This window comes from Pinus tabuliformis, chromosome 5_1, assembly GCF_031772625.1.
Source record: "Pinus tabuliformis cultivar Carrire ecotype Pingquan chromosome 5_1, CPIR1, whole genome shotgun sequence".
Taxonomy (NCBI): domain Eukaryota; kingdom Viridiplantae; phylum Streptophyta; class Pinopsida; order Pinales; family Pinaceae; genus Pinus; species Pinus tabuliformis.
In genome coordinates, this window is record NC_142305.1 from 225,396,147 (window position 1) to 225,421,942 (window position 25,796).

General features: G+C 38.4%; 1 pseudogene; it reads left to right on the forward strand.

Moving 5' to 3' along the window:
* Window positions 1-4,073: 4,073 nt before the first annotated feature.
* LOC149164233 (casein kinase II subunit alpha pseudogene) lies at window positions 4,074-5,048 on the forward strand (annotated as a pseudogene).
* Window positions 5,049-25,796: the final 20,748 nt, after the last annotated feature.

The window sequence follows — 25,796 nt, forward strand, 5'->3', positions numbered from 1 at the left end:
GAATCCCCTTATACCTACTATGAATTCATTGACTGGTTTATACATCTAGCCTCCACTCTATTGATAGGAGCTCCTTCTCCTAGGCTCTCTGGTGATATAAAGAAGATTTTATAGCTCTCCAAAAACTACAGAATAGGTGACTGGTACCTCTACCAGAATCACATCGAAATCAGAATATATGGCTGTGAACTGTGCCCTTACAAGCTACCCAAATATGTGCCCATGAGACTATTTGCACTAGACTATTTCAGGCAACTTATCAATGCATATTTAACTCACTTTTGCAATGTAAATAAAAAGGCTCAGCTGAGAATAAGAAACGAATTAGGCCCTTTTATCATTAAAAAGAGGGATGCATGGGAAGATGCTGATAAGATATTAGGGGAAGACCTTAAATTGAAGAAAAGTTTCTGGTGGGTGCCATATGACCCAAATAGCTTTATAAGTGACAGAAAAGTAAGAAACGGGCTATCAGTTTACATACATCATAGGATCCCTGAAGTAGAACAATTTGCTAATCAGGATGAGTGGGTAGACGGTACATTAATAGAAGAACTTACTCAGAAAGAAAAGATGGAACAAGCTATGAAAGATCTTGAAAAGACCCTTGACTTGGACTCTTTTGGACAGGTATCTTTCAAGCTGCCTCAGCACGCTGGAGTGGGTACATCCTCTACTGGAACTTCACAGCAACCGGTACAAGAAACCAGCACACCAGTTACAGGGTCTTCTAAGGGCAAGGAAGTTGTAGGCACAGAGCAACAAGCAATGACTGATCAACAAGAGCAAATTCCTCCAGTCCAAACCAAAGCAACATAGATTCCTGCATTACAAATTCCTCTAAATGAGGAAAAAGGCAAGAAAAGAGACAGAGAAGAGGCCACACCCATTAGTGGACCTGCAGAACAGCTAGGTGAAAAAAGGCAAAGACTGAATCCTCTATCTGAAGAGGAAATCATTGAAGAAACAATAGAAAGTCTAAGAGGTGAAAGGGTAACCAGCCAACAGACCTCCCCAATGATAGAGACATGAACTAGCTCACATAGGCAAGAGCTAGAAAGGCAGCATGGTGTGGAAGTTCTTCCGCTAGGCCAGCAAGTAAGCAAACCTCTGACATCAAAAGAACATTCACAGAGATAAAAGCTAGAAATGACCCACTAAGGTTGTAGATTTACAATCAATATCTTAAAATGGCCCCCACAAAACAGCAAAGATTGATGTCTACCTATGACATTAAGGAGGGCAAAATGATCATGTGCTATTTCAAACCCAAGGTGTAGCAACCACAATCAGCAGCTAATTATATCAGGACAAATATGGAGGTCATGGCCAAGGATATTCATCCAATAGACCAGATTGAGCTGCACAAACAGACTGGAGAGATGGTATACTCCACATTAGCTGATAAAGCAATGTTGGCTCATAAATTGCAAAATTCCTTAAATAATACCTCTACTCAGTTAGATTTGGAGAAATCCTCTTCCCTTGCTAAGAACAACAGGATCAAATCATTTGAAGAAATTATCATTGAACTGGGACATGATCCCAAAGATGCCAAAGGCATAAACGCACTAATGAGGAAGAAAGAAGAGGACATCGCTGCATTGAGAAAACAGCTTAAAATGCCTCCTTCTATGCATCCACAAATTGCAAATGTTGTACAACAAAAATCTGAAGAGGACATGATGGACCTGCTCATGAGACTGAATGAAAGATTGAGTGAGACAGAATAGGCACTGGAGAAAGCTCTACAAGAAAAGCAGGGAGAGTCGACCTCCCAGCCACCTGAAGTAGCTCCAACAATAACTACTTCCCCCTCCACACTTATAACAACATTGCCTCCCACTATCCCAGCATCAATAGCAGAGGTCATCATAGGAGAAACAACACCAGGCAGTAGTACAACTATGAGCATAGAGAAATTAGTAAAAGCCATGGAGAAATTGAAGCTGCAAGTGTCAGAGCTGAAGCAAGTTAAAGAAAAATTGGCAAAAGTTGAACAAAGTTATGATAAATCCAAGATGAATGTGGCATAGAAAACAAGGGAGATCAAAACATTGAAGAACAAGGTAAGAGCATTAGAAAAGGATCTCTCTCTGGATAAACCTCTGGCAGAAATCAGAGGAATTTTGTGGAACAACATCACTCAATCCCTTAGTGATGTGTGGAGGTCCATTCAAACTGTTTATGAGCAGATTGACTTGATAAAAGTAGCCCAAGTGGAGATTCAAAAAACAAAAGCCTTATTGGGACAGATGCTTGAGCAAGCTGACCGGCTAATACATTTTTTGAACACCAATACCAGTGAAGAACTAGAAGCACTAGAAATCAGAGACAGAACAGGCACCATTCTAGACATCAAGAGAGTTCTAACCATAAGAACTCTAATGCAAAATTTGGATAGAAGATGCCAGGACATGCAGGTAGAGATTAATTCTTTCACAGAAAAGTTTACAATCTTGCATGAAAAAGGTTTCCCAAGTCCTTTGGGAAGTAATGATCATCTGATGAAACACAAGGACTATATATATAAATTGAATACATATGTTGTTAATCAAGTTAATACATCATCAAGTACTTCAGGAGAAAGAGCACTTCCATCTGGCCAGTCCCTCTATGACAACCTGGAAAATTTGTTTTACATTGAGCATGAGGTGAAGCATCTGTTCACCATTCCACCTAATTTCTTCAGATACACAAAAACTGACGAAACTTTAAGAAAGCTTCAAAGACATAAATTACCAGGACCGGAGTGGTGGCAAAGTATGTTAGAGATCCTATAAACTTATCTTTGGTCAATTCAAAATTTTGGACCATCTACTATAATGCAGAGAACAGGAATGAATCACACTCATGCGGGTCAAAGCACATCACATCAGGGTCAAAGAAAGTCCAGCCAAGGCAGAATAACCAACACAGAGTATCAGTAGAAGACAGCTCTGGACCGACTTGTAGCACCTACCTCTAGTACATCTCATAAATACGGAGCAACCAGCGCAGCATGAATTTATTGCATCTATTTATTGTCTCCCTGTTCCCGATACTATCTGTCTCTATCTGTGTAAAAGAAGCATTAATTGTCAGCAGATATTATTTCTATCAGATATTATGTAAGATATTTTGATGTTTTTTGTAAAGACCCCCCTCAGACGAAGTATTAGGGGTTGGTTGGTTGATTGGGAAGCATTCTCATATTTTGCTGTAATTCTGAAGTTTTTGGAATAAAAGGTTGTTGGAACCATTTTTGTCTAGCTTACTGAATGAGGAATTGTTGCTAAGGACCATGCTACATGTTATCACTGAAAGTTTTGTTGCCAAAATTGCTCAGACTAGCTTAAGGACAAAGTGTTTTCACAGCGCAACCTGTTTTAGTGATTTCGTAGTGAAAAACACCGACTTTGCACTGGCTGCGCTACGAAATTGGGGAATTGTTCAAATCCATAGCCAATATCTCACCCATATCACCTTTGTCTCCTATGGGTTCTGTGGGAATATGATATATGCATAGAAAAGCCTGTTTCTGCAAATTGATAGTGAAGTTTGTAATTCATCTGAGTTATGGCTACAGGCTTGCTTGCCTTCTAGTGAGAGTTTAAAGCTTGTTAACCAGGATAAAAGTCCTCAATCCGTTCCACTGTCAATGACAGCTGAGGTTAATAGAAAGGTGGTTTTTGAATAAGGTGCCAATCATAAGAAGGAAAGCATATCAAGATTTAGAAGATGCTGGTCGTGGTATAGTGTCTTAGAAGATGCATCATTGGAAAGAAAGGATTTTCAGACTTCTGCAAGTGATTACTTGAGAGCTCTTTCTATAGTAGAACGCTTGGAAGAACCCAACAGTCGACATATTTCACAACTATGTTTTAAGATATGTTTGGCTCTACAGATGCAGAACAAGATCCCAGATGCACTAAGCTATTTAAAATCCCAGCTTGTATACAAATGAAGCTGAGACATCCAAAGATGAAAGTTCTGGCAAATATGCACAGACAAATAATGTTCCCGAGGGAGATCTCCATACTGGTACACTGGCTACAACTGCTGTGGATGAGGTTGATGTGCTTAAAGGTCTAATGTCAGATCTTTCAGATAAGATTGAAGATATCAAGGCGATGATGTCAGCTCCACCGTTGTCTGAGGTTCTTCAGGCTCTTTATGATGATAAGAACGTTTCTCAGGATAAAAATGCTTGTATAAGTGTGAATTCCTCTCATGAAGTAGAAGCTGGTTATCGACTAAAAGGTAGTGCATATGTCATCTTCAAGTATACATGGTTGTGGGATCGTGTACGTGTCAGTGATGAGCTTTTGAAATGTTAAGATTTGGCGAACGGTACTAGCTGTTTGTTCATTAGTTCTTCCACCGACAAAGGACATAGACACATGTTTTAAAAAAACCGCATGCAGTTATGCTTCTATTATTCTTCCGCCATTTAACAATCGGCCATACAGTCATTCCGGCAAGAAACTGAAACAGAGAAAGCAGAGGGTTTTGAGATCGATTCACCTTACTTGCGCTGCAAAAGTGATCAGGAAGATTATGAGGTTGTGCGAAAAGTGGGCAGGGGCAAGTACAGTGAGGTTTTTGAGGGTGTCAATAGCATTAACAATGAGCGATGCATTATCATGATCTTGAAACCTGTCAAGAAGAAGAAGATCAAGAGAGAGATCAAAATATTGCAGAACCTTTGTGGAGGTCCAAATATTGTGAAGCTGCTTGATATAGTTCGGGACCAGCAATCTAAAACTCTTAGCTTGATTTTTGAATATGTAAACAACACAGATTTCAGAGTCCTTTATCCGACATTATCGGATTATGATATTCGATACTATATTTATGAGCTTTTAAAGGCTTTAGATTACTGTCACTCCCAGGGAATCATGCATCGTGATGTTAAGCCACACAATGTCATGATAGACCATGAGCAGAGGAAACTTCGTCTCATAGATTGGGGCCTTGCAGAATTTTATCATCCTGGCAAGGAGTATAATGTTCGGGTTGCATCAAGGGTTTCACAGTCAACAAGATATGTATGCAGGGTCTCATGAAAGGGTAGGTGCAATTTGCATGAGTCAAGTACAGTGAGAAAATAGAAATAACAGTACTTTTGAGCTGAAAGAGTTCAAGAAATGATTCAGACTTGTGTGTAAGGCAACAGAAGAAGTTGATCAAATCTTCTTGTTGATTGTATTGGATGGGCAGACCAGCATCATAACATACAACTTTTATGCCTTTGGATAAGACAGAAAATTGCATTAACTGTAAGAAATAGCAGCAAAGGGAGATGAAGGTTCATGATGTTTCTGTGCATACATCGGTTTTGGGAAAACCACATATTCTATATGATTATAATGACAGATCTCAGAAGGTTGATCAAGACACTCAGGCTCTCAGGGTTGCTGCCAAAGTTATATTGGACTGCCTTGTTTGTATACCTTCAGAATTCCGCACCTTTGCTGCAAATATATTTTGGTCAGGATTGAGTACTTTAGCAGCAGATGCATCCCAAGTACTTTTACAGGAATGTGCTGGCTATCATGAACGTGTTATGCTGCATGAACTCGGTTTTTCCATGGGTACTATTAATCGGATAAAGGATTATCAACTTTGTTCATTCGATGCAGAACATTCTAGCATGTCTGAAGAATGCCATGAACTAAACAGTACTGTCAAGAACAATGGTCAAATTGATACAGAAAGCAATTGCAGCGGAATGTGACATTTTAACAGATGATGGTGTTGAAACAGAAGATCATAAACCTTCTGAGGCAGTTATCTCTTGTTCAGGGATAAAAACCCAAGACAATGAATTTTGTTTTAGCCTCTTATGTCAGGCAGCTATTGAAACTCCAAGGATTCTTAATCTTTCAGGCAGTGAACACTTTAGTGGACCTTATGGGGAGGGTTTTGTTTTCATTGCCAATGATTGGCATACATTTCTTCTTCCTTGTTACTTGAAGACAGTCAGATTTTGGGTTGAAGCTGTGTTTTTGAAATTTCACAGCAGTTTCGTAGCGCGCTACGAAACTGCTGTAGCTGCATGTTACAGTTCAGTTGATCTATTAAGATTAACAAAGCGGCAAATCTTTTTTGAAATGTTGTGTCATCACAAGGTACATGAAACGGTGGACAACACATACAGGACGCTCTATTTTGGTTAACTAAAGGATAAAAGCATACTCCTTTGGATTCGAATATGTTGAGGCAAACCAAGGACCGACAAACAGGAGCAGTTTCCTATATTTCAGGGTGTTGGAAAACATGTTACATTAAAGGCCAGCAAGCAACTACAGACACCTATCACAGCCAAACTAAAAGAAGCCACTTGTCAGAGAATGAGCCTGTTCTCTCCTTTCTCTCGTAGGAACACCATCCTGATTGTAATAAATGCTATTTCCAGCATGATGTAGAATTAGAGTTTTAATTGTTTTAGGATTCCAGCGCTGTCAATTAATAGGCAGCTGTAATTATTAGTTAGTTAAAAGTTAGTAGGTGTCATCATAGGCAGTCATCGAGCTCCCCTCATGCTGGAGGAGGAAGCTCCAAGTAGTTAGAGTCATGTTTTTATATATAGCTGAATGATCTATGTAACAGGGGTTGGAGATTTTGATAAAGAACAAGTCTATTTTGGTTTATGTAAAAAAGAAGATTTCAGTAATACAAACAGCTGTTGTTTCTTCTCAAGATTCTCAATAGATCTTATTGTTCAAATGTATGGTGGTTTATTCTCTTAGTGTTCTTTTACAGTCTTGTTACAGCATAATCACTCAGAATTCATGTTTCATGCTCTGACTTCATGTATGCTTTGCAAGCTGTGTTTTATGTAAAGTATGTTTGAACATCTGATGTAAAGAGCCTTGATTTCCATGAAAAGATAGTGTTTTTGTTTGCTGAGATGTGTGAGACTCCATAAGCCCAATGGAGATTAATTTGATATTTGTCCAACCAGCTTATTTTTCATGTGTTGTTTAAAGAGTTAGCCATCTTTCCTTGTCATTAATCCATATTCATAATCTGTGAGAGAGCCCTCTCTGACTAAGGAGGCTAAGCCTTAGTCTAAAGCCTGGTTTGAAATAGTTACATAAGATCTTGCTAAGTGGCAGCCCTTAGTACCTGATTTTGTGATAACACTACAGAATTCTTGAATCATCTTATGGATCAATAAGTCCCTTCTAACTTGTGTTTTACAGTTCCTATGTTTATTAAATCATCTATGTCTCATTATCTAAATAATCAGAGAAAGAATAACTCAGAATTTGCTTGATTGCACTCTGTGTTTAGTCTTTTTTATTATCAATGTTTTCTTCAGAATTAGAATAAACAATGAATTCTTAGTTGCTCCTGTTTCCCCTGATTCTTTCATCTTGAATATTTGCTATGGAATTCTTAACTTCTCCTTAACAGTACTCAACCATTTTCCCTTTGTCAACATGATGAAGGATTCTTGATTGCCCTTCACCCATTGGCTCCATTCCATCTGATTTCAGCCTACAAATTGTTCCATGTTTGAGTACCTTGCTCTGTGACACCTTTCTATGTTCAGAATCCCAATCCAGGAAGCTATCCTCCTTTGACTCCATCATGCCCAATGGACTGAAACTCTTCAATTTTACCTCATTGTTCTGTTGAATCTCCATTCCTCCAACCAAACACAAAACAAAACCCTTGTACTTCATAACTAGCCTAACACATATCAAAACAAAGCTAAATTATAAAGAGAGAGCCCTCTCTGGATGCAGATTGGCTAGAATCTGTATCTAAAAGATTGGTTTGTGGTTACCTCAGCCGTATTCCCTTTCTTACAACTTTGGGGAACAACCTGAGTGATAACATCATTGGCAACTCCACTAGGGACCTAAATAAATTGTTTGTTACTGCTGTTTGTTTCATAAGCTACAGATGGAGCCTGAAGTTAGCCAGGTAGCCTTTGAAACTGCTTTTGTTTTGCAGTTGCAGGAGTAAATAAACGCTGCTTCAGTCTATCTCCAATCTAGTTTATGTATTAAACAGTTGTCCCAAATACTTGATCAGTTCCTTGTTTCAATAAATCTTTAGGAAAATTCATAATCTCCTCATCTAAAAATTCCTAAACTATTACAAGAAAAACAAAAAACATACTCAGAAGCTGGCTCCAAAGAAGAAGATCTGTTACACTAGATTAAATCCAAATCCAAATCCCCCACCTGTGTTTGAGAATCCTAACCTGATTCCTAAGAACCTTAGAAGCCAGCTGAGCCAAGAACATTCTGCTAGTTCACCCCTTGACACACATCAGCAGAACCCTATCCAATCTGAGCTTACTCCTGGAAAAGCACCAATCCTTTCTGCCATTACTGTTGCTTCTCCTAGTTCACCATCAACACTTCAAACTATCTTTACTACTCCCCCATCTACAACACATATTTCAACTGGTATCCCTGCTCTTCCAGCTGTCACTCTTATATCTACAAATATGGCAAACCGATATGCTCCCCTGCAACTACCTGTGAATCCAGGGGCTATGCCTCAAGATTATCAAAGAAAAATCACTTATTTTGATGGTACTGGCACTTACACAGCTCAACTACATACCAAGAAGATGACTAATTATTTTGAAAACTATGAGATTGATGATGATGATGTGAGAATGAAAGTCTTTGTCCAAAGCTTAACTGGAGATGTTAGAACCTGGTTTAGAGTACTTCCTGCAAACACTATTGCTGACCCAGATGTCCTTTATCAGACCTTCTTGAATAGATGGGAAAAGAAGAAAGACTCTCTCCACATTTTATCAGAATATGAAAACTTGAAAAGAGGCCCACAAGAAACTATTCAGGATTACTGCACCAGATTTAACAATGTATACAATGCTATTCCTCATAATCTCATACCTCCACCAGACTTGGCCTTGATCAAATTCCCTGATGCATTTGACTCTGACATGGTATACCAGCTTAGGGAAAGAGCTCTTCGAAGCTTAGAAGACATGCAGAGTATAACTGTCAGTGTTGAGGCCAACCTAATTTCTAAATGAGCTCGAGCTAGAGCTGAAAGGAGGATACACATCAAAGAAGAACCTTCAGCCTTTGAACAAAAATTAGATGCCACTATCAAAGGAATGAATAGACTTGGTGATAGAGTGGAGACAATTGAGAGGAAATACCCTTGGGATGGTCAACCAAACAATACTGGGAGAAATCCAAACTTCAGAAAAAATCAAAACCCCAATACTGGAAAGGTTAGCCCTAACCAAAACATTAGACCCCCATTCTAGGAAACTATGTTGAAGCCTCAACTGCTAGTGAACCAACAGAAGATACTCAAATTAACTTAATTGGTCTCAATAGTTTTTCTTGACCCAATAATACCAAGAGGCTTACACTCTTAGTCAATTCCAAATCCAGTCAGGTGAGTCATTTGATTTTAGGGAGGGATATGACACAGCCATCTATGAGGTTCACAAGTAATATAATTTGAGAAGCAGAAGGATAGATGTTCCTGAAACTAATAAATAGAAGGATACTAAGCAATCTAGCAAAGCTAAAATCAAGAATCCTCCTATACAAACCCCTCCTAGAACAAATCCTAACTCAAACAATCCAACAGTTGAAGATATATCAGACAGTCAACAACCTGATAGACAACCTTCCACCTCTTTTCCTCCCAAGGGAAATGTGGAAGAACCTCCAGAAATTGACATAGAAGCAACTTCAGCCCATAACAACACTCCTGAAAAAGAAAAAAGCACAGAAAAAACTGCAGAAAAAGAAAATCTCGCTGCTCGAAATACAAAAATACAAACAGAAAAACCTTTCAACCTTGAGACCGAAATAGGTAAATTGAAGATAGCAATTCCATTATCAGAATTAGCCAAGCATGATGTCTATAGAGAACAAATCAACAGATCACTTCAGATTTCAGAAAACAAAGATGCAGTAAATTTTCTTGATGACCAGCCTAAACTAATTTTTGGCCCTGAGGTAAATGGAAAATCAGTGGATGGAGGGGTTCCTCCTTTCTATGTAAGTCTGAATATTCATGATAAAATACTTCATAATGCAATGTTTGATTCTGGTGCTTCTCATAACTTGATGCCTAAATCTGTGATGGAGAAGTTGGACCTAGATATCACCAGGCCATACAAGGACTTGTTCTCTTTTGATTCAAGCCAGGTCAGATGTCTAGGATTGATCAAAGATTTATGTGTATCATTAGTTCAATACCCTGCCAAGACAATTTTAATGGATGTAGTGGTAGCTAATATTCCACCAAAATATGGCATGTTGTTGTCTAGATCTTGGGGTGCAAAGCTCTAGGGATCTTTACAACTGGACATGTCCTATGCTACTATTTCAGTATTTGACCAGCGAAAGAGATTATATCGAGAAACTTTGATGAAATACGTGGTGAGTATTCAGGAGAAACCCCAAAATTTTCCTATCTATTCCATGCATTCTAACATGGACTCCTTCATCCTATACAATGTTGAAGTTAAAACTTCAACTAATGTCAAGGCTTTAGCATTAGAACAAGAAAAAATCGTAAATGAAAAACCTAGTGCTCAAATCCAAGAAACTTTTGAAATAATTGATGCAACAGACACTCAAGGGAAACCACATGAAACTGAAAATCCAAATCTTCCTAGTAAACAAATTTATAAAACTACTGATACCAAATATATTCATGAAATCCTATGGTATTTAGAATTTGATGGATCAGTCAATAAACTAGGAGCAGGGGCAGGAATTTGGGTACATAATCTAGAAAATGATCATGTTGAAGGACATGCATACAGGTTGAATTTTCGATGCACTAATAACATGGCTGAATATGAAGCCCTTTTGCTAGGACTCAAATTGATCAAAAGCTTAGGGGCCACCAGGGTATCAATTTTGGGAGACTTTGATTTAGTCATTCAACAAATGAAAGGGAACTTCCTCACAAATGATCTCAGATTAAGATCTTACAGAGGAGCAGCAATTGAAATACTCAATACCTTTCTGGAAACACAGCTTGCCAAAATTCCAAGGAAACACAATTTGCATGCTCACAGTTTGGCAACATTTGCCAGCACTTGTAAACTGCCATTTCAACCCAATCATCAGTTTACAGTTGAGATAAAACACAGGCCAACTGTACCAGACAATGTGAAGAATTGGCAAGTGTTTGACAATGATACGTAGATTAACAATTTCCTGACCCTAAAAGAAGAATTTTCCAGCATTAATATAGACACGGACACTGTTTGTGAAGTTGATAAAATAGACAAAATTGAAACATAAATTTCAACAGAAACTGCAACTCAAATACTTCACCCAACGGAATTTACCAAGGAGAAGTTGCAAGAGCTTAAAGAAATAGACATTGATGAGCCTATTGGAGGAGAATCTGAAATTATTGATTTAAAAGATAATTATTTTCCCACATGATTAACTCCTTTGGAAGATTTCTTTAATTCTAATGATATCCCAAGGAAACCTAAAATGCAGCCTCTAAATGCAGACATTGAGGACTGTAATATAGGAACTGAACAAAATCCTAAAATGATAAAATTGTCCAAAACTTTGCCTCCTGACCAAAAGCTTAAATATGTTGAACTCTTCAAGGAATTCCAGGACGTTTTTGCCTGGAGCTATGAAGATCTCAAATCTTACGATACTTCTGTGATTCAACATACAATACCCCTCAAAGAAAATCAGAAACCTTTCAAGCAAAAACTCAAAAGAGTCAACCCTATACTACTCCCTTTAATTGAAAAAGAAGTCAAAAGAATGTATGAAGCTGGGATAATCGCACCTATCAGATTTTCAGAATGGGTCTCTAATTTAGTGCCCACTAGGAAGAAAACAAGAGAAATCAGACTGTGTGTAGATTTAAGGAATGTCAATAAGGTTTCCTTGAAAGACCACTACCCCTTACCTAAGATGGACCAAATTTTACAAAGGGTAGTAGGTGCCTCTAGAATTTCACTGCTAGATGGGTTTTCAGGCTTCAACCAAATTCTAGTTCATCCTGATGGTCAGGAAAAAAATGCTTTTACAACCCCTTGGGGAACTTTTAAATATGTGAAAATGCCATTTGGACTCAAGAATGCAGGTGCAACCTTCCAACGTGTAATGGACATAGCTTTTGCTAAATAAATTCATGATTTTCTAGTCATATACTTAGATGATCTCACTGTGTTTTCCAAATCAGATCAGCAGCATCTAGACCATCTGAGACAAGTATTTTTAACATGCAGAAAATATGGTATATCACTAAATCCAAAGAAATCATTATTCGGCCTAGAGGAGGGCAAACTGTTAGGGCATATAATCTCCAAAGACGACATCAAAATTTATCTTGACATAATAGAAGCCATTTTACAAATACCACACCCCAGAAATGTCAAAGAACTTCAAGCTTTCCTAGGGAAAATCAATTTTTTAAGAAGATTCTTACCTAACTTGGTTGAATTAATCAGATTGCTAAATAATATGATGAAAAAGGATTCCAAGATTAAATGGACAGTAGAAGCCAAACAAGCATTTGAAGAAATCAAAATGGCCTTGACCAAAACACCAGTCCTGACAAGCCCAAAATTCAACAGAGACTTCATAATATTTTCATTTGCATCAGAACACACAATTGCTGTTGTTTTACTACAGAAAGATGATCAAGGATGTGAAAAACCTATAGCCTTTTTCAGTAAAGAACTCAGGGATGCACCTCTAAAATACCCAATCATGGAAAAACAGGCTTATGCACTTGTGAAAGCTATCAAAGACTTCAAAGTCTACATATTATACTCCCATATAGTAGCCTATGTGCCAAGCATTGTTGTCAAAGATATCCTAACCCAAGAGGGGATTGAAGGCAAAAGAGGCAAATGGATTGCTACTATACTGGAGTATGATTTTGAAATAAAACCTACAAAACTTATCAAAGGACAGTGACTTACTAAACTCATGATGGAAACTAATTTCCAAGCCCTAGATGTTAATGAATTGGATAATGAACAGGAGATGGTGACTCCACAAATCAGCCAAGCCTTCCTAGAATCACCTTGGTATGCTGACATATGTTATGTATTATTAAACCTGCAAGCTCCTCTAGGGTTATCCAGAACAAAGAAAAGGTTTTTGAAAATGAAAGCTTCAAAGTTTTGTATTTTAGATGGTGCTCTCTTTTGGAAAAATCATGAAGGTGTTCTATTAAATTGTCTAATAAAAGATGAAGTTGATAAGGTACTCAAAGAATTTCATGCAGGGGACTGTGGTGGACACTTGTACTGGAAATCAACTGCTGACAAAATTCTAAGGGCTGGATTTTACTGGCCAACCTTGTTTGTTGATGTCAAAAAGTTTGTTACTGCTTGCCATAAATGTCAAATCTTTGAAGGCAAGAGGAAACTTTTGCCTCTACCCCTTAAACCAATTTCCACTGAAAGACCATTCCAACAATGGGGTTTAGACTTCATTGGGGAAATTCATCCCCCCTCTTCTAGCCAACATAAATGGATCTTGACTGCTACAGACTATTTCACTAAGTGGATAGAAGCCATCCCTTGTAGACAAGCCAATGATTCAGTGATCATTCAATTCTTAGAAACCAACATCTTGTCTAGATTTGGCTGTCCTAAAAAAATTATAACTGATAACGCTGCTGCTTTCAAATCCAAGAGAATGATCAGTTTCTGTCACAAATACCATATCACCTTAGGCCACTCCACAGCCTATTACCCTCAAGGTAATGGTTTAGCTGAGTCCTCCAATAAAATCTTGATCAGTATTATTAAGAAAGTATTGGAAGAAAACAAGAAAAATTGGCATAAGAAGCTCATCAATGCACTATGGGCAGACAAATTAACTACCAAGAGATCCATTGGAACTAGTCCCTATGAGCTAGTCTATGGTATGGAGGCTTTATTTCCTTCATCTCTAGGGGTACCTGTAATGAAATTATTGCAAGAAGTTCAAGTACAGCCCAATGACATTCAAAGAAGGATAAATCAAACTATACATTTGCAGCAGACTAGAGAAGAGGTATATCAAAGATCTCAAGTGCTACAAGAAAAACTCAAGAAGATATTTGATAAGAGGACTAAGGCAGAAGATTTTTTCATAGGAGACAAAGTTCTGAAATGGGACTCCAGAAGAGAAGATAAAGGAAAACATGGGAAGTTTGACTTCCTGTGGAAGGGACCTTTTATTATTCAGGCCTCACAAGGAAACAATACCTACTTTTTGAAAGGCCTGGATGGTACAGAAGCAGAAGAAGGACCAGTTAATGGTCGGAGGCTAAAACACTATTTTGATCCAGTTTGTTGATATATCAGGACTCTAACTTGTACATAAGGATGTTTAGTTTCTGCAATTTATTACAATAATAAGAATAGGAGGGAATGTGCAGGAAATTTTTAGGGACAGTCAGGGAATTTTACCACTTTTGTGTTTTGCCTCATTTTTAGTTTATCAGAAGTTGAAGAAGAAGACTTGGGAGCTGAAAAAATAAGAACAAGCATTCAGACAAACTATCCAAAACAAAGGTGCAATTGTCTGAAGCAGCTCAAGAGGTGTGTGTATTTTACATGGTCCTCTGTACATTTTTGTCTACTTACAGCAAAGGAAGATTTCAGAGTGCAACAGGAATTGCACATAAGGCCATCTGACCTGTTGTTCTTGACTTTTCATCAGGAAAATCCATCCCCAAGTGGAGCCAGTGTTATGATCCTATACCAATAGGTGTCATATTTCATGATTGACTGGTTAAAAGTCCCTAATATGTTCATCCTTTCCTTGCTGCAAAGGTTTTCCATATTTTGAAAAGATCAAAAAATTAAAAAATAAAAGAAGGGTATACCCTAAAAGAAAGATCAAATGGTAAAACAATGAAATGGTCAAAAGAAAAAATGAAAGAAATGAACCCCAAAGAAAAAGGACCAGGAAAGTCTACAAGTCCAAATCCTACTACTGTTTCATGTTCTGTAAATAAAAGTTTCATGTGCAGTTTGTTGAAATTTATGCTGCAATTGATGAATGGCCAAACAGCTTAATCTTGGCTAGTTCATGTTTCAATTTCTTGTTTTAGTAATAGAGAATAAAATCTGTCCAAAATGTTTAAACTTGGCAGATAAATAGTTAGGTAGAGAAGCAAAGGAGCTCAATAGTTTAATCTGAGCCCTTGGAAGAAATAAGGGCAGACTTAGATAGGATTCCCATGAAAAGAAAAGAAAATTTGTAAGGGTTTGCTAGTCCAAGTGCACCCATGGAAGAAGAACAAAAAATGTTAGGTATAATAGGCTGGGTAGGTAGTTTTGGTGTTGCAGAAGCATGCTTATGATTAATTTTGTCTCTCAAAGATGTTCATCTTATTGTTATCATAAGTACCATGGCAACTGTTTTGTTACAAATCAAGTGAGGCTTGACTAACTCCCCTCCATCCTTTCTCCAGATCACTTACTAATTTTCCCCAGGGTGTTGAGATCTGCTTAATATCCCTCTTAAATCACTTCATCTCATTGCATAAAAGGCCTAAATAAAACCACATTTTTACTTAGGCACAAAGCCACATTTCTTGTGTAAAACCCTTTTCATTCCCTTAGCCTAAGTTTCTTAACATTAGACTTAGCGCTTATTTTACATCATTACCCATATTAACTGTTAAACATGATAGTATTAAATCCCTCATAAATTCCCCTTCTCCCGTATTAATATAACTATACAATAAAACCCCATGTATTAATATTCCCCGCCCCGGTTTAAATATAAACCATATCACTGTTTAACATTGGGAATTTATAAGTTCATCTGGAACTTATTAAACAACCCTCCCTGCACGAAATTTTAAAAATTTAATTAACATCCGGTTAATTAACAGTGTAATCACCCCGCTAACCGATCAAATAAGTCTCGAAACCATTAAAAAGCATTGTATATGAGCGGGCCCCCGCGCATTAACTACGCCTCATCTCCGTGTAGCGCCCATCATCCAATCCCTGCCTGTTCATCCAACAGCCGATGCACATATCGCAACCCCTTTTTCATCCAACCATTAACTCTCGGGGAGCCAGTGGTATTGCCACCGTACCGAGGACATGTGTCGCCATCCTGCCGTGCTCGCTGCCTCCCCACCCCAAACCATTTCAGCTCATAAGTGATGTGGGCCAATACCTCTTAGCACCCTCCCACTGACCCCCCCCCCCCCCCCCCCCGCTAACCTCACCACCACATCATCCTCCTGTACCCCCGCGTCACGAAAAGACGTCACATCCCGATGATGTCATCCGACCAAAAAGCGCCAAAAAGCCCCGCGAAAGCCAAATTTTGTCAAAAAGTCGAGAAAATGTCATTTTCACCTATTTTCATTCATTTTTCTCTGCGAAACAGTTTCATGCAAACTACGTCCAAGCAATTTCTCGAGCATACAGTTCGCCACCTGGCCAAACAAGGTCCAGCATCCTGCTCCGCAGCTCATTGGTCAACCTGCGTTTGCACTGTTCACCTCTAAAAAGCAGGTATTTAACCCAATTTACCTCCCGAACCTGTAATTTTAGTTTTCCTCTGTGAATTTTATCCAACAAGGCCAAATTCAGGTAAAATCAGTCTATAACTCTCAGAAAAAGACAACCATAACTGCTGTTTTGCCCATTTTTTCCACAGAAACTTGACCTGCAGCTCAAAAAACACAGCAAACAAGCATGGAAGCCGCTGTGGCCCTCAATGTCGCACCCCTCAATGCACCTAATAAAGACCAGGATTGGTTACCCTTGGCTGATAGAGATTTTCAAATTAAAGAGTTATCTAGTGATATGAACCATCTCCAGGCATTTTTCTGAATTAGGAATACTCATCTGAGCAACTCTGATATTTATGGAATATGGGAATCCAATCTCCCCAGATATTACCTTCCCTCAGTCAATGTGTTCCTAGATATTATCCACCAATGTTGTGCCAATTATGACCCTATCAGTAAAACAGTTATGACCCCATCCCAAACTGTTCTCTTTTACATAATTGCTGAATCTATCAATGAGATGTTACACTTCCATCCAGCTCAGCCCCTTGCTCCTCTTTCCATGGGATTTTTGCTTGAGAAAGGCTCTCAATTTCCTAGTGCAGAAATAACCCGAATTGTTCAATTATTCATGAAACCAGATTGCCAACCCAAAATCCCACCTCCCTATGTGCATTCCTGGTTTACTAAAACTGGTAGGCTTATTCTTGACATGATATCCTTTAACTTGGGATTCAAAACCAGTGAATTTTTTTATGAGACCATCTTAGTTATGTTGTCAATGTTTACTCCAGGACAACCCCCTGCTGTCAAATATGATTATGCCTCTTTCATTTCCAATAAAATCAATGAGCAATTCATGAATCTGGAAAGAGAAGGAGTCTTCAGTACACCTCATTCATATATCACCTTCTACTATACAATCAGCCAGCCAATTTTGTATTTCCCATTAGGAAGTTGGATTCTAAAGGACAGCGGAGGTCTATGATCTTTTGGACCTTAGTCTTCCACAATGTTTGTGAATCCCCTTATACCTACTGTGAATTCATTGACTGGTTTATACATCCAACCTCCACTCTATTGATAGGAGCTCCTTCTCCTCGGCTCTCTAGTGATATAAAGAAGATTTTACAGCTCTCCAAAAACTATTGAATAGGTGACTAGTACCTCTACCAAAATCACATCGAAATCAGAATATATGGCTGTGAACTGTGCCCTTACAAGCTGCCCAAATATGTGCCCATGAGACTATTTGCACTGGAGTATTTCAGGTAACTTATCAATGCATATTTAACTCACTTTTGCAATGTAAAGAAAAAGACTCAGCTGAGAATAAGAAACCAATTAGGCCCTTTTATCATTAACAAAAGGGAGGCATGGGAAGACGCTAATAAGATATTAGCGGAAGACCTTAAATTGAAGAAAAGTTTTTGGTGGGTGCCATATGACCCAAATAGCTTTATAAGTGACAGAAAAGTAAGAAACGGGCTATCAGCTTACATACATCATAGGGTCCCTGAAGTAGAACAATTTGCTAATAAGGATGAGTGGGTAGAGGGTACATTAATAGAAGAACTTACTCAACAAGAAAAGATGGAACAAGCTATGAAAGATCTTGAAAAGACCCTTGACATGGACTCTTTTGGACAGGTATCTTTCAAGCTGCCTCAACAAGTCCGAGTGGGTACATCCTCTGCTGGAACTTCACAGCAACCGGTACAAGAAACCAGCACACCAGTTACAGGGTCTTCTAACGGCAAGGAAGTGGTAGGCACAGAGCAGCAAGCAATGACTGATCAGCAAGAGAAAATTCCTCCAGTCCAGACCAAAGCAGCAGAAATTCCTGCATTACAGACTCCTCTAAATGAGGAAAAAGGCAAGAAAAGAGACAGAGAAGAGGCCGCACCTATCAGTGCACCTACAGAATAGCCAGGTGCAAAAAGGCAAAGACTGAATCCTCTATCTGAAGAGGAAATCATTGAAGAAACAATAGAAAGTCTAAGAGGTGAAAGGGTAACCAGCCAACAGACCTCCCCAGTGATAGAGACATCAACTAGCTCACATAGGCAAGAGCTAGAAGGGCAGCATAGTGTGGAAGTTTCATCCTCTAGGCCACCAAGTAAGTAGACCTCTGACATCAAAAGAAAATTCACAGAGATAAAGGCTAGAAATGACCCACTAAGGCTACAGATTTACAATCAATATCTTAAAATGGCCCCCATAAAACAACAAAGATTGATGTCTACCTATGACATTAAGGAGGGCACAATTATCATAAGCTATTTCAAGCCCAAGGTGCAGCAACCACAATCAACAGCTGATTATATCAGGACAAATCTAGAGGTCTTGGCCAAGGATATTCATCCAATAGACCAAATTCAGCTGCACAAATAGACTGGAGAGATGGTATACTCCACACTAGCTGATAAAGCAATGTTGGCTCATAAATTGCAAAATTCCTTAAATAATACCTCTGCTCAGTTAGATTTGGAGAAAGCCTCTTCTCTTGCTAAGGAAAACAGGATCAAATCCTTGGAAGAAATTATCATTGCACTGGGACATGATCCCAAAGATCCCAAAGGCATAAAGGCACTAATGAGGAAGAAAAAAGAGGACATCACTGCATTGAGAAAGCAGCTTAAAATGCCTCCTTCTATGCATCCACAAACTGCATATGTTGTACAGCAGAAATCTGAAGAGGACATGATGGACCTGCTCATGAGACTGAATGAAAGATTGAGTGAGACATAGCAGGCATTGGGGAAACCTATATAAGAAAAGCAAGGAGAGTCAACCTCCCAACCACCTGAAGTAACTCCAATAGTAAACACTGCCCCCTCCACACTTATAACAACATTTCCTCCCATTGTCCCAGCATCAACCGCAAAGGTCATCACAGGAGCAACATTAACAACAACAGCACCAAACAACAGTATAGCTATGAGCATAGAGAAATTAATAAAATCCATGGAGGAATTGAAGCTGCAAGTGTCAGAGCTGAAGCAAGTTAAAGAAAAATTGGCAAAAGTTGAACAAAGTTATGATAAATCCAAGATGAATGTGGCAGAAAAAACAAGGGAGATCAAAACATTAGAGAACAAGGTAAGAGCATTAGAAAAGGATCTCTCTCTGGATAAACTTCTGGTAGAAATTAGAGGAATTTTGTGGAACAACATCATTCAATCCCTTAGTGATGTGTGGAGGTCCATTCAAACTATTTATGATAAGATTGAATTGATAAAAGTAGCCCAAGTGGAGATTCAAAAAACAAGAGCCTTATTGGGACAGATGCCTGAGCAAGCTAACTGGCTAATACATTTTTTGAACACCAAGACCAGTGAAGAACTGGAAGCACTGGAAATCAGAGACAGAACAGGCACCATTCTAGACATCAAGAGAGTTCTAACCATGAGAACTCTAATGCAAAATTTGGACAGAAGATGCCAGGACATGCAGGTAGAGATTAATTCTTTCACAGAAAAGTTTACAATCTTGCATGAAAAAGGTTTTCCAAGTCCTTTGGGAAGTAATGATCGTCTGATGAAACACAAGGACTATGTATATAAATTGAATACATATGCTGTTAATCAAGTTAATACATCATCAAGTACTTCAGGAGAAAGAGCACTTCCATCTGGCCAGTCCCTCTATGACAGCCTGGAAAATTTGTTTTACATTGAGCATGAGGTGAAGCATATGTTCAACATTCCACCTAATTTCTTCAAATACACAGAAATTGACGAAACTTTAAGAAAGCTTCAAAGACATAAATTACCAGGACCGGAGTGGTGGCAAAGTATGTTAGAGATCGTATAAACTTATCTTTGGTCAATTCAAAATTTTGGACCATCTACTATAATGCAGAGAACAGGAATGAATCACACTCATGCGGGTCAAAGCACATCACATCAGGGTCAAAGAAAGTCCGGCCAAAGCAGAATAAATAGCACAGAGTATCAGTAGAGGATGGTCGTGGACCAACTTGCAGCACCTACCTCTAGTACATCTCATAAAAACAGAGCAACCAGTGCAGCATGAATTTATTGCATCTATTTATTGTCTTCCTGTTCCCGAGACTGTCTGTCTCCATCTGTGTAAAAGAAGCATTAATTGTCATCAGATATTATTTCTATAAGATGTTATGTAATATATTTTGATGTTTTTTGTAAGGACCCCCCCAGATGAAGTATTAGGGGTTGGTTGGTTGATTGGGAAGCATTCTCAGACTTTGCTATAATTCTGAAGTTTTTGGAATAAAACGCTGTTGGAACCATTTTGTCTAGCTTACTGAATGAGGAATTGCTACTAAGGACCATGCTACAAAATTCTTGAATCATCTGATGGATCAATAAGTCCCTTCTAACTTTTGTTTTACAGTTCCTATGTTTATTAAATCATTTATGTTTCATTATCTAAATAATAGAGAGAAAGAATAACTCAGAATTTGCTTGATTGCACTCTGTGTTTAGTCTTTGTTATTATCAATGTTTTCTTTAGAATTAGAATAAACAGTGAATTCTTAATTGCTCCTGTTTCCCTTGATTCTTTCATCTTGAATATTTTCCAAGGAATTCTTAACTGCTCCTTAACAGTACTCGGCCATTTTCTCTCTATCAACATGATGAAGGATTCTTAATTTCCCTTCACCCATTGGCCCCATTCCATCTGATTTCAGCGTACAAATTGTTCCATGTTTGAGTACCTTGCTCTGTGACACCTTTCTATGTTCAGAATCCCAATCCAGGAAGCTATCCTCCTTTGACTCCATCATGCCCAATGGACTGAAACTCTTCAATTTTACCTCACTGTTCTGTTGAATCTCTATTCCTCCAACCAAACACAAAACAAAACCCTTGTACTTCATAACTAGCCTAACACATATCAAAACAAAGCTAAATTATAAAGAGAAAGCCCTCTCTAGATGCAGATTGGCTAGAATCTATATTTAAAAGATTGGTCTATGTTTACCTCGGCCATATTCCCTTTCTTACAACTTTGGGGAACAAGCTAAGTGATAACAGACGACAAGAAGCGAATCGTCGTAGGAGGGGCTTGATGTATCCCACATCAATGACGCGAAACAAATGTAGTGATTTTAGAGATGGAATTTGACTAACAACATAAGGTTCATGAATGGCACTCATGAAAATGAAGGTTTATGGTATTGAAAAAGATGGATTTTTACTGAATGACTTCTCTTGAACATGTCAGCGACACTAAAATGAATTGGTAGCATTGACCAAAAACAAAGAAATGGATGGTATGATAGACCAACAGTGTGATAACCATCAAGCTAATAACCCAAACCAGATAGTCACAGTGATGGAGTGAAAGTGTCATGTTCAAGAGTGACCTGCTACCATAAAGTGGTTTTCCGCTTTTTCCATTTTCCCCGGTCATTGTTGACTAGTACCTCTTTATTTTTATCAAGCTTGAGGATCATAACATATGCTTGTTGTATAATTTCACTCTTCGGGTGAATCCATTGCTATTTGATGTTTTAACAAGTCAACTCGGTCTTGTCTAGATGGACAAGTTTGTCGTTATTTGGTTTTTTTAATGAGTTTAATGACAAAGATAACTTGGTCCTTTTCATGTTTAGAGAGTTTGAAAAGGTACAAAAAGAAAACTCCACAAGTTCTTTTTCATAAATTAATCTCTCAAGTCCGAAAAAGCGTAAAATAATACAAGAGAGATATCATTTCCAATCCATTAATGAGCTGGAAAGGACAAGCACTCAACAATCTTTTCATGTTTAGAGAGTCTGAAAAGAGCTTAAAGAGGACTCCAAGGGGGTTCCTTTTTCATTTTTAACAAAGCTCAAAAAAGAGATAAAAGTGTGCTTTGTGGTCAAAAGTACAACATACGATCAAACACGTTAAATTCTGCAAATTAGTTGAAAACCCTGCTCAAAACATCATCAAATGGATTAAAAATATCTGTTTCATAGGCAAAAATAGGCAAACATGAAATAAACATAAATCAATTTTTTACCATATCATTTTTACCATTTGTAACTTACCATCCACTTTTGTGCTCTGAGCTCAGTTTTTCCCTCAAACTTCACCAGTGGATTGCAAAGATTCTGTCGATCATTTCTTGAACCATCCAGACTAGGTTGGAACTAAACCTCTCTACTTTCTTTTCAATCCATTCTTTTGTCATTTCATGCAAGTTTTAGGGTTTTTTGGGGCCCGTGGGGTTTCATTTTTTTGCACTAGGATCAGCGTAGGCTTTCACATCAAAAAATACACTAAAGAGGACCCAAACAGAAGGCTAGATGCTCTGTAGTGCACTGTCTTTGTGCCTAGGCTGCGCTGGGCGCATTTCCCAAGTTTGTTTTAGCTGTTTGCTCCAAAATTTGCCCTGTGTTTTGCATGGAAAGGATCCTAATTTAGCTCATGATTGTGTTTCAGGCTTTCATTGGATTAGAATGTTGATTACATGCCGAGAAAGAGAGCATGAAGAACAAGACATGGTTTCCCTAAATAACCCAGGTATATTTGAGGCCCTCAAGAATTGCGGGTTACTCAAATACTTTAAGTTGTCCGGAATGAGGCAAAAAATGGAACTATTGCAATTCCTTGTTCATGCATGGAATCTGACAAATCAGAAATTTCACATTAGGGACAAGATGGTCCCTATTACTATTGAGTATATTTACTTTCTTACCGGACTGTCGAGGCAAGGTGCCCCCATCTCACTTTCTGGATTTGCCCGTGGAGGTGAATCGGTGAGAGATTACATCAGACAGTTTTGTCAGCTTGCTACACAGCCTAACAGGGATGGGAAAATAAACATCAGGGATGTAAGTGATTTTCCTTTAAGAATGATCCTCTTCACGATCACAAAATTGGCTGGCAATGTGACACTACATTTGGCGAACAAATCTTATATGCAGTATGCACTGGAGTGTCTAGAGCCAAAAGTTTTCAACTGGTGCGAGGTTGTACTTTCACTGCTGAAAGAACAACTGACTAAGGTAAAAAGTGGTAAGACGAAGAATTTCTACTATGGTTTGATCTTGATTGCTTTTGCCTTAGAGAAAATCCCATTGATGCAACCACAGCATGTATCACTAGGTGTGGTTGGTCCTAGAGATCCACATATGCAGAGGTGGGTTGAATTGATGGCTCGACATGCTGGTCAGTCAACAATCATTTTTTCCCCTACATTTTTCAGCTGGCTTGAGTGACAACATGTCATTATTGAGAAGCATCCATACTCAGGGATGGATTATCGTGGAGATCCAAATTTGATTCTACCAATTGGAGCAAAATGGGGTGCTATGGGTAATTTGTTTGACCAAAGTGTTTTTTATTTTTCAAGTTTCTACATGTTTTTTGTGTTTTTTAATGTTTCCAAGACTAAACTAAAATTACTCTTATGCATACAAATGTGGGTGTTGTTCAACCTGCAGTACGCCAACAGGTTGCAAGTGGGCCAATGCAGAGAAACATCGGGAGAGCAGTTCTATGGGACTTGGATTTGGCCGAGACCTTAGCAGAGTTGCAGGATCACATAGAGGGATTAACCCTTGGTATTCTGGATATCTGGATCAAGGAGTTACCTATGAGGATGCAACACCACACTATTTGTGTTCCTAACCATTGGGCTAGGCTTTTGCACATGATAGCACAGGCTGTGACCTGTTACCATGAGCACCACTAGATCTACTTAGGATAATTTGTATGCATTTTTGAGTTTTCAGTTCAGATGACCAAATGTGTCTTGGGAAAAAATTTTGCAAAACATTTTAAAACACCTATCTATTTTACTTTCATAGTTCTTTATGGTTATATGCAATCATATTCAACCGATGACGTGAATTGAAAATATTACTTTTACATATGTTGAAAATGTCTATTTAACACATAATTCGTTAGAGAATCAGTTAATGTGTTAAGATTTTTGGAAATATGTTGATATTGAATGTGTTCAAAATGTCTTTCCAAAATAAGAACTCTAAGGAACATATAAAAAATTGTTGGATTTCGGACAATATAAATATTTGTTAGTTGTAGTACAACGAGTTGCGAGTCCAGCCTAACGATGATTCGATGAATGCCAAGTGAAATGGCATCAGAGAGTAGTTCAATCAACATGCTATACTCAACGATATTGTTTGTCGATCAACTGATACAAATCCCTGGAAAACACACTAACTTGCCACTTGGAGCGAAAATGGCCCATGCTGCAAAAGGCAAATTCTACGTACTACAACTAGCACCATCAGCATAACCAACAAAATGTTATGAAGACTCTGACATCTGCAACAAATGCAAAGTGGATTACTAACCAGATAAAAATCTTTAAAAGACACACACACACATGCAATGAAAGCATATATATAGTTAGTTTTACTACACTTAATCAAGCATAGTAATGTTTAAGGTACAAACTGTTTCAGGACTACGACAATGGAATCCCATCATAATCTACTAACTCGTAGGCTCCTTTCGCCAGAACACACTTGACAATATAAGGACACATCCACATTGGTTCGAATTTCACTACTCCAAGATTATCAAGTTCCTAATCGTAAAGCAAGACCAAGTCTCCTTCTGAGAAGATATGAGGCTTGACATTCATATCATATTGTGCCTTACTATGTTTCTTATGTGCTTTTTTAGCCAATGTGGCATCATGATGGGTTTCATCCAGATGGATTAATTCCAAGAAACACACTTCTTCTTCAGAAGTGTCAGGTAATAGGTCAATTGTGAGTTTGAGCAATGAAATTTCACATTGTATCGATAAGATTTCTTCCAAACCATACACCAACTAAAAGGGTGTAAATCTAGTTGCATTTCTCACTGAGGTTCGATATGCCCACAAGGCAGAGTAGAGGATTAAGTGGCAGTGTCTTTTATGAACCCCTATCATTCTTTGCAACATTCGCTTCATGACCTTTTTTATGGCCTCAACTTGTCCATTTTCTTGTGGGTAATATGGGGTAGAACTATCATGTGACAGTCCTAACTTAGCAGTCAACTCAGCCATCATGTGATTGCAAAAATGTGACCCATGATCTGTAATTATGGCTTGTGGTACACCAAACCAGGCAACTACATGGTTAAAAAAGAAAAGAGTAGTCGTTTCGCCACTGTTGTTCAATGTTGGCGTCGCCTCGGCCTGTTAGGGCATAAATCTACCTCAGGTTGAGAAAGGCAAGATCTAGGGTAACATCAAGCCATGCTTAACCTGGTAACTAGCCCTACCAGGTCGAGAGAGGGCTCTCTCCTTGTCAATCTCAGAAAAGATAGCCAATGAAAGCTTGAGATGCCTGACGTAATGACTAATTTTAAGCTAGGTATGTGTAC